Consider the following 15,172-nt stretch of genomic DNA (forward strand, 5'->3'; position numbering starts at 1 on the left):
CTATCTATCTATCTATCTATCTATCTATCTATCTATCTATCTATCTATCTATCTATCTATCTATCTATCTGATTTCTATAGCCTCCCATCTCAGCAAACGACTCTGGGTGGCTCACAATTCATTCATAAATGGTGATTAAGTGACTATGGGACACTGTGATAGTCATAAACACCTCCTCTTTGCAAAGCACCCAATTTTGATCATGTGATTGTGGTCAGGCTTCAAGGACTGGTCATAAAGTTACTTCTTCAGCACCATGATAGCTGTAACTAAAGGACTTTGTGGTTGTGGTCACTCTCCTAGTAATGGCCTAATATAATATTAAAGTCAGTTTATTTGTCTTTGTCTGTTTATCCAGTCAATAAGGACCCAGATACTTGGCTGGAGTCTGATAGCTATCCCTCCAAGGGAATATCAGAATATTCAAAAGGAAGGGACACCCCTTCCTTTTGAATATTCTTGCTCTAGTGTAATACAGTCCATGTAAGAGAAGACCGATCATATTTGTTTCTTTCTAAAGCCTATCATTATCATTAAAACCAGCAGTATAGTAGCACAAAAAGTAGGAGTATTTGAAACGGAATCCTTAACACTGAACATGAGTTTGGGACCCAGTGGGCTAAGTCAGGATTGAGAATCCACTGCCCATGAAGCCACACCCCACTTGCAGCCCAGAGTGAGCTAAGGTGACATTCTTCTATTTCTTCTGCTTTGGAGATTTGGGGAAGGGATTTTTTCTTGTTAAAATGTTTTTATTTTCCATTTTCCATTTCCATACACTCACATATATACTGTGCATAGCCAGGGCCATACAACATTAAACAATAATCACAGCAGTTCCTCTTGTCGACAATACCCCCCAAAATAGAAACCCAATATACCTCTTCCACTCTCCATACACCTCTTTCTTCCGCCCCCTCCAACTTTCTATCTTCCCTCTATCATCCCCCTCTACCCTACTCCCCTCCCCCTCTACCACTCCTCTCTCCCAGTCCACTCCCTCCCTTCCTTCTCACCCTCCCTCCCATCCTCTCTCCCGCCCTCTCTACCCATCTTTCTTCTATCCCACTCCTCCTCCCCTTGGTGTATTTCTACTATATATCAATATACTCAACTTGTCCTATTTTTACAGAGAAATTAAAGAGAAACAATATACATGTGAAGTCGCATTACATTGAAATCTAACACATGGCATATATCCCCCCTCCCCCCTCCCCCCAACACCCCACCTCCCTCCCCCCCCGACTTCCCAGAGCCCGTACACAGTATAGATTTTTAACAAACACAGTCTAAAATATATTGAAAAAAAAGAAATAGAAAAAAAGAGGTTAATAACATCTCTACATTGATCTTAGCTTCTTCTTGCTACACTAACTTTGAACAGTTTAAATCATTCCTGATCTTAAGCATAGGCTATCTGGAATTTCTTAGTCCCGTATTTATTTTGTATATAGTCAATCCATTTTTTCCAGTCTCGTTTATATCTCTCATTTGAATGATCTTTGAGATATGCCGATATTTTAGCCATCTCGGCTAAGTTTGTAACTTTCAATGTCCATTCTTGAGTTGTAGGCAAGTCTTCCTTCTTCCAGTATTGCGCCACCAACAGTCTTGCTGCCGTTATTAAATGCAAAATCAAATTAACCTCTACTGCTGTGCAGTCAGTAATTATACCTAACAAAAATAACTGAGGAGTAAACTTTATCCTTTGTTTAAGAATATTTTGTATAATCCACCATATTTTTATCCAAAATGCCTTAACCTTTTGGCCAGTCCACCATATATGGAAGTATGTAGCATCAAGAGAACCACATCTCCAACATTTGGGGAAGGGATTTTGTAGATAGCTTAAGACTTTAAGAAATTCATAGTATTCTTAAAATATAACACTAAACCAATTTTCCCCATGGGTGCCGTTTCCCAGGAACTGAGCTAGAGTGGATGCAGGACACTTTTTAATGCTGGGGGAGTATCATTGTTTCCAGACATCTGTTGTTATTTGTTTATATTTTTGAACTGTTTCAATATTGTCATCTAGACTTGCAATGAGGCTGAACAGCCTTATAAATTAAACTAGACAGTCTGTGACACATTGGATCATTATTTCAGAGGTATTGTATTTCTTTACCTAAACAGTGAAACAAAATGACCGTGAGTGGGGAAAATTCAGCAGTCAGAGCAGGAGTGACTTCTGACTTCTGCCAGCTGCTCTATTGGAAAACTCACTCACTCCCCCTTTCCTTCCTTCCTTCCTTCCTTCCTTCCTTCCTTCCTTCCTTCCTTCCTTCCTTCCTTCCTTCCTTCCTTCCCTCCCTCCCTCCCTCCCTCCCTCCCTCCCTCCTAGAATTCCCACTGGCTTCCCCATTTGCTTTGCTAGTGTGAAGTTTGCAGACAGAAAGTCAAGTGTTCCAATACAAGCAGGCAGATGTGGGATGCACGAAAGTTCTTTGTAACCAATTGACATCCTTTTTGTAATTTGTAATGGAATATGTTTTTATGGTGTTTGTTGTGTCTTGTTTGTTTGTGTTTATTCAAAAATAAAAAAAAATTTAAAAAAGAGTTTTAATCATATATAAATCAATGCAAAAAATACAAATCTTTTTGTACAAATTATAGTGGACAATGTATAGCCCACAACTACATGTATTTCCCCATAGCCCATTTCAAATGTCAAATGAAATATATCAACTGAATTTGTTATTCCTGTCAATGGGCTTTGATCCCAGGCATAATGAGAAGACCTTGAAATAAATTGTTAGAAACATGTGCTAGATTTGTTCAATTAAATCCTAATGAAGATAACTATTTCTTCTTAGTGTGGGTTACTTTACATAGCCATAAAGCATTGTAATAAGTGCAATGTGTGTGAACAAATCTCAGGTTTCTTTCCATCCTTATTGCTCATCCAAAGACACTGAGGTCAACTCCGACTTTCTGCTTCTGGTTGTTCAAATTAACTTTTAAAACCATGCATAATTTCACAAACGCTAGCTGAAGATTGAAGCTTCTATTCTATTTAAAGTTGCCTTGGGCCTGTATTCTATGAAAACTCTCTTTGAGAAAGATAGAGTGGGTGGAAGCAGCCTTGATGTAACTGAAAATCAAGGCTCCTTTCAGTGGTTCTCAATCTGTTTGACCAATTATTGTTTTTCCTGGTCTCAAATAATGTCATTATCCCCACAAAAAAATTCCAGACTCTATGTTTTTATCCAAGCATCTCAGCAGTGGCAATCCCAAACTGGTTTGTCACTTAGAAACAAAGAATAACTGCTGATCTACCCTCAGGATATACCCAAATTATCCCCTAATTACAATCAAGTTTAAGAACCACTGGTTTATCTGAACATATTAAAACCAGGTCAGGCCATTGAAATGAAATGTACAAGAAAATTGTCCACCCGCTAGATATAATCATTACATACTTCATTTATGTGTCAGGAAGTCTTCTAGAATTTATTTATTTATGCATACACTTACAGGTAGTCCTCAACTTACAACCACAATTGAGCCCCAAATTTCTGTTGTTAAGTGAGACATTTGTTACGTGAATTTTGCCTCATTTTGCAACCTCTATTGCCCCAGTTCTTAAGTGAATCACTGCAGTTCATAACTTAGTAACCCTGTTGTTAAGATAATCTCGCTTCCCCATGGACTTTTCTTATCAGACACAGCAACTGTCATAAGTATGAATCAGTTGCCAAGCACCTGAATTTTGCTCACATGACCATGGGGATGCTACAAAGGTCGTAACTGTGAAAAATGGCCATGAGTCACTTTTTCAAGTGCCGTTGTAACTTTGAACCGTCACTAAACGAACTGGTGTAAGTCGAGGACTACCTGTATTTATAACTTTTATATGGATGCAAATATTGTATAAAGTAATCCTAGTTGGCAAACAACTCAGTGTACAGATATCAGAAGACACAAAGTTAAAAAAATCCTATGCATGAGCAAAACTCTTATGCATGACCAGGAGTCTTAATACACCCATTTCAGGAGCACAGATGCTGGCCTCTGTCCTATTCAACTCATCAGGGAAAAATCAGGTCCTACAGTCTTCCAGAAGACAACAAGGTAAGGACCTCTGTAAATCTGAGAGGAAGCTTTTCCATAGATACCACTCAGAGGTGGGTTGCTAGTGGTTCCCACCGGTTCGGGCAAACCGATAGTGGAGATTGGGACTGGGTCATCAAACTGGTAGGGATAGCAGGCTGGCCACGCCCCCCCAAACCGCTTCCCCGGTTGCTGCTGCTGGCTTGTTTTTTAGTCATTTTTTCATGTTCTGCGCATGCATAGAACAATTTGCAGTCAAGTACGCACACATGCGAAACGCACACGAAACAAGCCGGCAGCAACCAACCCTGGTGCCACTCCAAAAAAGTCTTCCTTCCTAAGACCTGCCATATGGCAATATTTAACAGGGGACCTAGAGCAAGCCCATTCTATCCAATCTAGATGTGCTCAGGGAAGGAGACTTCATATAATCTGGCCTCATGCCATAGAGTTTTAAAGGTGATAACTGGCACCCTGAATTGCACCCAGAAAGAAATGGGTAGCTAGTCAAACTCTGCTACAATGGGATCACACAAACAAATTGCAGGATGCCCAGAACTGTGTATACTGTGGCATTCTGGATCAGCTGAAGTTTCCAGAAGGAGTTCAAGGGCAGCCCCATATAGAGCGCATTGCAATAGTCCAGATGGGAAGTGATTAGGACATGACTGACCACAAGGCCGGCCACCTTATCCATGCATGGATGCAAACTGGCGCAAAATGACCAAGACAGATTGACTTTTGAAGAACATATCTATCGTCTGACAATCAATCGATATAATACAAAAAATTGGAAGTAAATAAATTGAAAAAAAAAACAAAAACAAATCGACTCGAACTTTTTCTGCCATCGGTTTTCTATGTCTCTAAGAAAAAGAGGAATAAGTTTAACCCTAGAATTGCAACTTGGAAAAGAGAAGTATCACTTGGGAAATAGAGCACTGCATTCTGTTTTCAGGACGCGTCTCTTTCCTTTGTTTTCAAACTACATTCTGAGCTACTACTTCAGCATACTCATAGAGATATTTATTGCTTTTTTTCCTTGTGATTAAGGTTATCCATTACGGCAACTGTCAATTCTTGCCAAGCTACTGCAGAAACAAAAACAAAAAAACCCACAAAGGATGATTCTGCTTTAAAATGTAAAACGAAGGAAGTGTGCCAACAGGAGAAATGAGGCAATGATGCAATAGGCTGTAGGACTGATATTAACTTTTTCCCATTGTATGTAGAGGCAATTTACAAAAATGCTACCTTATTTTTTTCATGCACCGACAAGCTAGAATGAAAGTGAAGAAATGGATAGCAGGGCATGTTCACATTTTAATACATATCACATGACGCAGTCTTTGCAGTGAACTATGTTTTTAAAAGCTGAAATTGCATACGTTGCATAAGCTTTCTCCCTTTATATCAGGGGTGGGTTTCTCGCCCTGTTCCAACCGGTTCGGTTGGAACAGGGCTGGCGGCATCCTCGTGCACGCATGCGGTGCACGCATGGGTACTAGCGCCTGTGCGATGCTCCAGCTGTTCCTGGAGGATCGCGCAGGCACTGTATGTGTTCTGCGCATGCGTGGAAGCGCAGAACTCGTCAAAAGCAGGTAAGAAACGCGGGCGGGCGGATCCTTCAGCGTTCCTGGAAGTTACTTACTTCCGGGTTCACCAACCAAACGGTTCACGGGGACCGCCGCGAACCGCCTGAAACCCACCCCTGCTTTGTATACTACTGAGGCTCCCAAATAAACATCAGTATGTAATTTCATTGCAATTGAACTTTGCCTTCACATTTAGGGCAGGTGAAGGTGGCTCAAGGTGGCTCACTATCTTTTCCAAATAATGAGCCTTTCCCACCTTGGTTGAAAGTTCTCTCAGACTCTATAAAAGGGTAGTGGTGGTTGTTTTCTAAAAGATTTACCTTAGAGCATCTGGTATAAACCTTTAGAAAGTATACAAAGGCAAGGAGGAGTCCAGCAAAACTCAATGCTGTTTTCTATAGCTATTGCAGAGGTGGGTTCCTACCAGTTTGCACCTATTCGGTAGAACCGGTTTGTCAAATCTACCAAACCGGTTAGAAGAGGTTCCACCAGGGGACCCGGAAAGCAGGCCACACCTACAGAAGAGGTTCCAAAAAATTTTGAAACCCACCACTGGTCCTTGGATATAATTATTCTACACTATCATGCTCATATTTATAAAACTCAGTGCCTCGGTGAAAGGTAAGGATGACTACTGTGTTTGTGGTGCAATCGGAACATTGCGTGTGTTGAAGTTGTTCTAACGCAAACCAAAGATGCCTTTTAAAAAACAAGGTTACATCATATTCTTATGCATGCCAGTGCTGTGTGTGAGGTAATTTAAGGTGGTTCTGACAAGTGTCGTCGGCATCTTCATATCCGGTCACATGGGCGGCAAGCCACTCCTATCTGGTCACATGGGCAGCAAGCCACTCCCACAAGACGCCACACTCACAGAGTAGGTTCGAACAATTTTTGAAACACTGAGCTATTGCTATGCATATCAACTTATTTAAACATAGATAATCCACCAGCCATTCACCAATTGTAGATCACTCAGGATATTCATATACCTTTGATCCAAGTAAGTCCTAATCCCCTGCTATTATTAGAGTCTTGCTGGATGAGACAAAAAAATGCTGGTGTAAATCAACGATCCATTTATTCTAGAATACTGTTTCCTATCATGCCCTCTGGGAAACACACAGTCTAGGCACAACCATTGGTTTCATTTATTATACTAAGCCAGTGGTTCTCAATGATCCACTGACCCCATGGGGGCTCCGATGTCATCACAGGCGGTGCGTGAAGGTTTGAAGAAATGTTAAGATTTAAATCTTGAGGTAAGTCTCGGGGGTCTGTGGCCATGATCCTTGGCCACAAAAGATATTTAAAGGGGGTTCCTGGTTAAGAAAACCACTGTACTAAGACACAATAGGATTTTTGCTTTGTTGTGTTATTTGAACTCAACCAGGGGTGGGTTGCTCCTGGATCGGCCTGGATCAGGCGAACCGGTAGTGGCAGTAGGAGGTTGCCCGGATTCTTCTGCGCATGCACGCAAGCGGACACGAGCAAACCAGTAGTAAATAAAATTGAAACCCACCACTCAACTCAATCATTGTGGCTTGTGTAAGAAACTATGTTTTAACCAACTCTAGGTTAACATATATGTGAACCTAACCTAAGACAAAAATCTTTTTCACTATTATTATTCTCAATAGATTATTCAGATATTACATAGAGGCTGCAGATTGTGAAGACATCCAATTTAGCAGTCATCACATTTCCATCTCCAATAGGTTTCAGAGTTGAAGAGAGTAATTCATGATTCAATAGCTCTTTCGTAAATTCATGTATTATGCTCTTAACCAAATATTGAGGCTAGCATTCACTCCTCTTAGTATAGGGAGATTTTATCACAGATAGTCCTAGACATAAAACCATTCCTTTAGCAACTGTTCAAAGTTACACAGCACTGAAAAAGTGACTTACAACTTAACAATATCCCCACAGTCACATGATCAAAATTTAGGGGCTTGGCAACCAGCATGTATTTAAGTTGGTTGCGCCATTCTGGAGCCATATGGTCACTATCTGTGACCTTCCCAGCCAGCTTCCAACAAGCAAAGTCAATGAGGGAAGGCAGATTTACTTAATAACTACATAATTCACAATTGCAGTGATTCATTTAACTGTAGCAAGAATTAGGCACAACTCAACAACCACATTGCTTAACAATGGAAATTCTGGTCTCATTGTGGTTATAATTCCAGACTACCTGTATATTAATTAACATAAGTAAATAATAAGTGACAGGCAAGAGTTACATGACAGTGCATTACTACTGCTGCTATCCACCCTTCTCGCCCTACCCCATTTTCCTTTATGTGGCTTCTATTTAGCTTACTAGGTTTTTCAGCTAGGCTCTTCCAAAAATACATCCGGTCACTGAGTAACACCAGTTTTTTCTCTGTAAATTTCCAGCCGCTCTTGGCCTAATTTATAGCTATTACAGACTCAACTTAACAGTGTTTCTCAACCTTGGCAGCGTTAAGGAAAGATTTCTTAAGGCTTCCTGACCCAGCATGGGGTGTCAGAAGTTTTCAATATGTATAACTTGCCTGATAGATCAAATGAGACGCCCCTTTCTTCTCAGGAAATTAGACCCAAGAAGCTGGAGAGAAAATCAGGAGTGTAGAAGAAAAATTACACCGGAGCTGGAGGGAGAGCAGGAAATCAGGCAACAGAGCCATTATGAGGAAGAATGGAAGATAATGAGAAGCAATCTCTCTATGTCTGCCCAGCCACACACACACCTGTCTGGCCTTTTGGCATCTAAGCCAAGGAGAGGCTGGAGGATTGCCTATCTCCTGCCAAAGCCCTATTCCTCAATTGTATCAGCTTTAAGATGGGTGGACTTCTGTTACATAAGGTAAACAGATGAGACAGGACTCAGGCTTCAGTGACAACAACAGAGGTGGGTTCCTACCAGTTCGCACCTATTCGGTAGAACCGGTTCGTCAAATCTACTGAACCGGTTAGAAGAGGTTGAATTGAATTGAATTGAATTTATTAAATTTATAGACCGCCCAATCCCGAAGGACTCCAGGCGGCTTACAGAAAATATATTTTTTTTAAAGGGTTAAAAGAAACAGAAGAAAGCAGATTAAAAGAAGCACACCATGCACCCAGTCTAATTGGGGCTGGACCTCGGTCAAGAGGTCAACAGCCCCAGGCCTGCCAGAATAGCCAGGTTTTGATAGCCTTTTGGAAGGCCATGAGAGTGGGTAGGGTCTGGATCTCTGGGGGTAGTTCATTCCATAGGGCCGGAGCAGTTACAGAGAAGGCCCTCCCCCGGGGCGCTGCCAGCTGACATTGTCTGGCTGATGGCACCTGGAGAAGGCCCACCCTGTGTGATCTTATCGGTCATTGGGAGGTGTGCGGCAGGTTCCACCAGTGGACCCGGAAAGCAGGCCACACCTACAGAAGAGGTTTCAAAAATTTTTGAAACCCACCACTGGACAACAAACAGCTCTTTATTCAATAACTATGTACAGATCCAGCGCTGGCCTGTCGGACGGCTAGCCCTGTTATAGGGAGCTGTCAGACAGCTCAGCCAATTGGCTTTGAGTATTTTCCCACCAGAATGGAGGATCTTGGTGGAGCCTATTGCTCCAGTCTCAATCTGTAACAACTTCAACTCCCAGAATTGAGAAATCCGCACATCTTAAGGCTGCCAAATTTGACAAATATTGTACCAAGGACTCTGTAATAACTATAATTTAGGCTGAGAAGGGCTAGAGCGTTACAGAGGCCTAATTGCAAAACCTAAGAGCCATGGTGGCACAGTGGTTAGAGTGTAGTACTGCAGGCTACTTCTGCTGACTGCCAGGTGACTGCAATTTGGCAGTTCAAGTCTCACTGGCTCAAGGTTGACTCAGCCTTCGATCCTTCTGCGGTGGATATAAAGAGGACCTCAATTGTTGGGGGAAATATTCTGACTCTATAAACCACTGTAAAGCATGGTAAAGTAGCATATAAGTCTAAGTGCTATTGCTATTGCTAAGAGAAGAGACTGATAGCTGCAATTTCATAGAAGGCCCTGATTACTGACTAGAAAGTAGGCCCTAGTAACTGTTAGCTAATAGCTAACCTAAAACTATGTCCATATGTACATATTTATCTTGATTACACCCTTTCATCCTGCTTGCCTGTCCACAAAAACACACATTATTGTTAAATTAATATTATTGCTTTAATCTATGGGCTAGCGATTAATATTTTATCACACCCACAAAAGGTTGCGATGGAAAAATAAAAAAGAAAAGCTTGAGTTCCCAGATCAGTTTCACCCCCACTCCTCCCTTCTTTAATATATTTCATTTTAAGGACAAGAACATCTGCTACTGGATCATTGATTTTTACCTCTAAGGTCTTTCTTTCTATGTATGAACATTATTTTCAGGACAGCAATTACATCTAGGGAATAAATAAATAGTTGCCTGGATTAAAATCTTTTGTCTTGCCAAAGCTCTTTCCAGATTCATATTATAATTGCCAGCCTGTTAAAGGTTTTTGATTAGTTGTTTTCAGTGTAAAGAAAAGATCAATGCATTGATTAAATGAAGCATAGAAAGATTCCTGAAGAAATATGGCAGGGGAGGGGCTTTAGGCATCATCTGTTTTTGGATGAATTTGTCACTTTCTGAAGAAAAATAAAAGCCACCTTTTAACTGCAAATCTAAAAGTATGGGTAGAACAATCAAGATCTGGTCCTGATAGAGATTATGTTAATGATCTGTCATCTACCAGGCCAACAAGAAATTAGAATTAGTCTGCTTGAAAACCTCAGTTTTATATAAATATATACTTCATGGATGTAAATTTACTCCTCAGTATAGGCTCCCAAATGAGCCCGCCACTGGATTCAAAGATCCCTGCATTCCCATTTAGACTATGAGTGTTGGGTTTCCTGATGCTTGCTTCCAGACATGAGCATAAGCACCAGAGGTGGGTTCCTACCAGTTCGCACCAGTTCGGTAGAACCGGTTCGTCAAATCTACCGAACCGGTTAGAAGAGGTTCCACCAGTGGACCCGGAAAGCAGGCCACACCTACAGAAGAGGTTCCAAAATTTTTTGAAACCCACCACTCTCTCTCTCTCTCTCTCTCTCACACACACACACACACGCACACACACACAGACAGACAGACTCACAGAGAGAGAGAAAGAGAAAGAAAGGAAGAAATAAATGAATAAAAAAAGAAAAAAGAAAGAAACAGTGAGAGAGAGATAAAAGAAAAAAAGGAAAAAGGAACAGAGAGACAAAAGGAGAGAGAGAGAGAGAGAGAGAGAGAGAGAACACATGGCCGGCAAGCCACTCCCACAAAGGAGGCCACACCTACAGAGTAGGTTCGAAAAATTTTTGAAACCCACTACTGATAAGCACACAAGTAGAGGTAACTTTCAACTTACAACCATTTAGCAACTCATCGGAGTTACAATGGCACTGAGAATAGTGGTTTATGACCTGTTCTTGCACTTATAACTTTTGCAGCATTCCCATGGTCACCTGGGATTATATGATTGCCATTTGCCATATGATTGCCAGCTGGATTCCAACAAGCAAAGTTAATGGGGTAAGACGGATTCACTTAACAACCGTAGCAATATGTTTAACAATTGTGGCAAAAAGGCCATAAAATCAGGGGCAATTCGTTTAACCACCACATTGCTTTGCAATGGAAATTTTGATCCCAGTTGTGGTTGTAAGTCAAGGACTACTGGGGCACTCACATAGGCATCATGGGGTTTTCCAAAGACAAAAGGATCCACTGTTTTATTTTCCTCCACTCCAAAATTGCTCTGTTTCTTTGTTTATTCATTTATATATTTAATTTATATGCTAGCCATCTCACCAAAGTCGACTCTAGGTGGCTTATAATCAATCAAAATGTCTACGTAAAACAATAAAACCTTAAATTTCATAATAACCCATTATTATTATATAGACTCTACTAGACACCATAGAATTTCCTTTGATTAAGCCTGCATAAAATCCCACTAGATAATTATCAAGTTTTTTTTCCATTTGACATTAGGGGAATGAAATCATTATATTTTTTTCTGCCTGACCATGGAGTGAACCATTTAGAAAGATAAGGTTGTTGAGCTTTTGTCAACTTTTCTTGCTGTCCAATTAATCTAAGGGCACATTTTAATCAGCAATTACACTTTAATTACTACTCACACAGCTTAATTAATTAAACCTGTTAGCTTTTAAATAGCAAAGTGCTAGGAGGATAGAAGGAAATAGTATATCACAGATGTGGGGGGAAAAATCACAAGAAAGGAGTATGGTTCAACTAGTTTAAAGTAAACGAGTTTAAAAATTAAATGTCTATCAAAATTATTTTAATTCTAACTTCCAGGCATATCAAATTCATAAAACACAAAATGAGAGAATACTGTTATGTTTTTTTGTCCAAAAAGCGAGAAAAATGAGGGTGTCCGTGTTAACGTATGGAATGTTAATATTCATGTTTAATTAGCCGCATAAAAGAAGTGGCAAGATATTATTCAAACCAAATCTCAGCAGTGTGTGAAGACAAACGTTAACATGTTTGTTCAGCCTCTAAGGAGCTTCCCTGTCTCCCCTCCCTCCCCCATACACGGTTCCCCATCTCAGATAGCTTCTTCTAATTATTTATGTTTTTATTCTCCTGTGATTCATAAAGATATAAAGTGAGATGCGCTTCATCATGCTTATACCAGCCAAGCTTATATGAATGCGTCATTCTCATAGCTAGGATAATGGGAAAAGAAATCTCTAGTATTTCATTTTAGATGCAACTGAAATCAGGCTTCAGAACTTACATCATTTATATGTATGTATGTGTATATACATGTATATATGTTTATATATCATATGAATATTAGTGTGTGTGTGTCTGTGTGTGTGTGTGTGTGTACATTGAAGTGAACTTTAATTTTAAACCAAATTTTCCATGTAGGCTTGTGGAAAGTTATCACCCAGCCCTCTCCCAGAAAAATGAAATATCCTAGGAAATATTGAAAAGGCAGAATATTTCTCTGGATATGAAAAGGAAGAAACATGTTTTAAAAGACAGAATAGCTCCCTATAGCTTCCTGCCCATCCCCACTTTGTCAATGGGCCATTAAGAAGGCCAAGCTAGTCCCTTTACATAATAAAGAGTTCTCCATTTCAGCTCCAGGGTGTGGGATTAAGGCATGATAATATTGGCACTTTACCCAACTCACCACATGGCATCTGAAAACTCAACGAAACCTGGATTCAAAATGCAGCCTAGAGAGTTGCCCCTGCATGGCCCCATGGGAGTCTGACAACCAATCAGAATACAAGCTCAAGATCAAAGGCCAGAGAGGGCATAAAACCAGGGACTCAGCATCTCAGTCCTTCCTTCTCTTTTCTCCACCAACATTGAAGCATGTGATCACCTTTTCTGTTCAGGAGTCAAGCCATGTGGTCCTGTCCACCAATAAACCATCTTTCCAAGCAGCCTTCATGTCTCCAGTATCTATTTCCGCACTTGGAGCTGAACCCAGAAGGACATTTCTTTCATCAGGCTCTTAAGGACTTTCCTAATTTCAAGAACAGTATTGTCATAATAATGATTAATATAATAAATTATAGTACAACTCTTCTTCAGGATATCTATCTTGAGAGGGCAGAAAACAAAACCAGCATAAAATTTGCTTTTCCCAGTAGTGATCCTTATCCTGTTAGAGATGCAATGCCAGGAAATGGTATTGCTCTTACTTAGTGCATATTGGATAGTAATTGATGGATTTTTCCAGCTTTGTTTTCCTTTCCTCTTACCAAACATCACCAGTGTTGCAGTCAGATAACCTTTAGGGTCACTTTAGGCTATGGAGCATGGTGGCTCACATGGTTAGAATGCTGGGTTGACAATTTGCAAGCCCATGTTCAAGACACAAGTGCTCCTATGTGACTGAACTCCTGTTCTTTGCCCCAGCTCCTAATGATTTAGCAGTTCGAAAGCATGCAAACACAAGTACTGCAGATAAATAGAGGACTCATTAACTCAGAGTCCAGGACAAGAAAATAGCCAGCAATGTTTGCTGCAACAACATTCTGAGGAGTGACGGCCTACAGAACAGACTTGACTCCCTCTCTGCTCTTAGCAGGAAAGGAGGGTTAGCTCAAATGTGATCCCTGTGAATTAATTTCACATTTGAACCTTCGATCCTTGGACTGGCTGACAACCCTGACTCTGCTCTTAAGCTTTGGACTGACTGTTGCATGCTCGTCTTTGGAAAACATGCTTTGTAGAATGAAATTCACCCCGAACATCCAGTTTCAGGAAGGATTGGCAGAAATTCTGAAAGAGTTAGCAGAAACCGAGGATCCGGGCCCAATTCAACAATTCAGTTGTGCTTGCGGGTACTTATAACAGCAAAATGTCAGTCTGAAGTCACAAACCTGTTGTCATGGAGATACATTCTGGCAAACCAAGCCCAAACATCATGTCCTCCTTTTTCAAAACACCTAGAGGTTTCAATGTCATGGCAGGTACAGTGGAACCTCTGGTCGTGAACACTTCTGATCATGACCAGATCAGGTTCTGCCCAAGAAATTCACAAAAGTTTTGAATCTGGTCACGAACACATACTTGGGTGGTGATCAACCATGCCCACTGCCAATTTCCCCTTCCAGGCCATTTTTTTTGTAAGCACCGAGCAACAACATCCTCATGTGGCTGTTGCATTAATTTTGCTTTAATTTTGGTTAGGTTTGGGTCATGACCTAATCAGGTTGCAACCAAAATTATGGAATGAATTATGGTCATGACTAGAGGTTCTTCTGTACCATACACACCCTCCAATCCCCTCTAGTGCACAAATCAACCAATGGCTGTCCACTATGATGTGATACTGGAGCTTGGGCTAGAACACCATTGAAACATTATTTCCTTTTTTACTAATTTCAGAACAACTAGAACACCTGAAAACCTCTTGGTTGTTTATCAAGTTGGACTTTAGGAATGCTTCTACTATGTTCATTATACCAAAAGTTCTTTGACTCTAGAGTGTGATGGAGTAGAACCATTGCAGGTCATGAGAGCATCTCAGTGGGTGGATTCTTTTCTGCAACAATGGCTATCTTGAAGTCACACCATTTCAACAAACGATTCCAAAAACCATTGAGGATTTCTCAATGTCCACCATGTGTCTGCTTTGTTTCGTCCCTCTGGTGAATTATCATCTAACTTTACCATCCTATTTTGCCTGTGGGGAAATCCTTTGGACACATCTGTGCCCGGAACACAACACTGGTTAATGTTCTCAAGTGGCAACTGATCCATGTCAAGGGTGGAACAGACCTATGTGACTCTCTCAATTATTGGAACAGCTATGAGCAAGGTGGCTGAGGGAGGGTTGTTCTGTCTTCCCATCTTCTCTGTGGGTAGGGCTTTTAACTCTTTCATGAGGACATGTTGAGAGACTACTGATTAGTTTCATAAATTTTAAGGGAAATACTGTCTCCAGAAGAACCTGAGAGACAGTCAATTTTATCTCTGGTGCTTCAGAAGACAGAATC

Source organism: Thamnophis sirtalis, unplaced genomic scaffold (assembly GCF_051295495.1).
Source record: "Thamnophis sirtalis isolate CommonGarterSnake01/CBP01778 unplaced genomic scaffold, rThaSir2_p1.2 scaffold_6, whole genome shotgun sequence".
Lineage (NCBI taxonomy): Eukaryota > Metazoa > Chordata > Lepidosauria > Squamata > Natricidae > Thamnophis > Thamnophis sirtalis.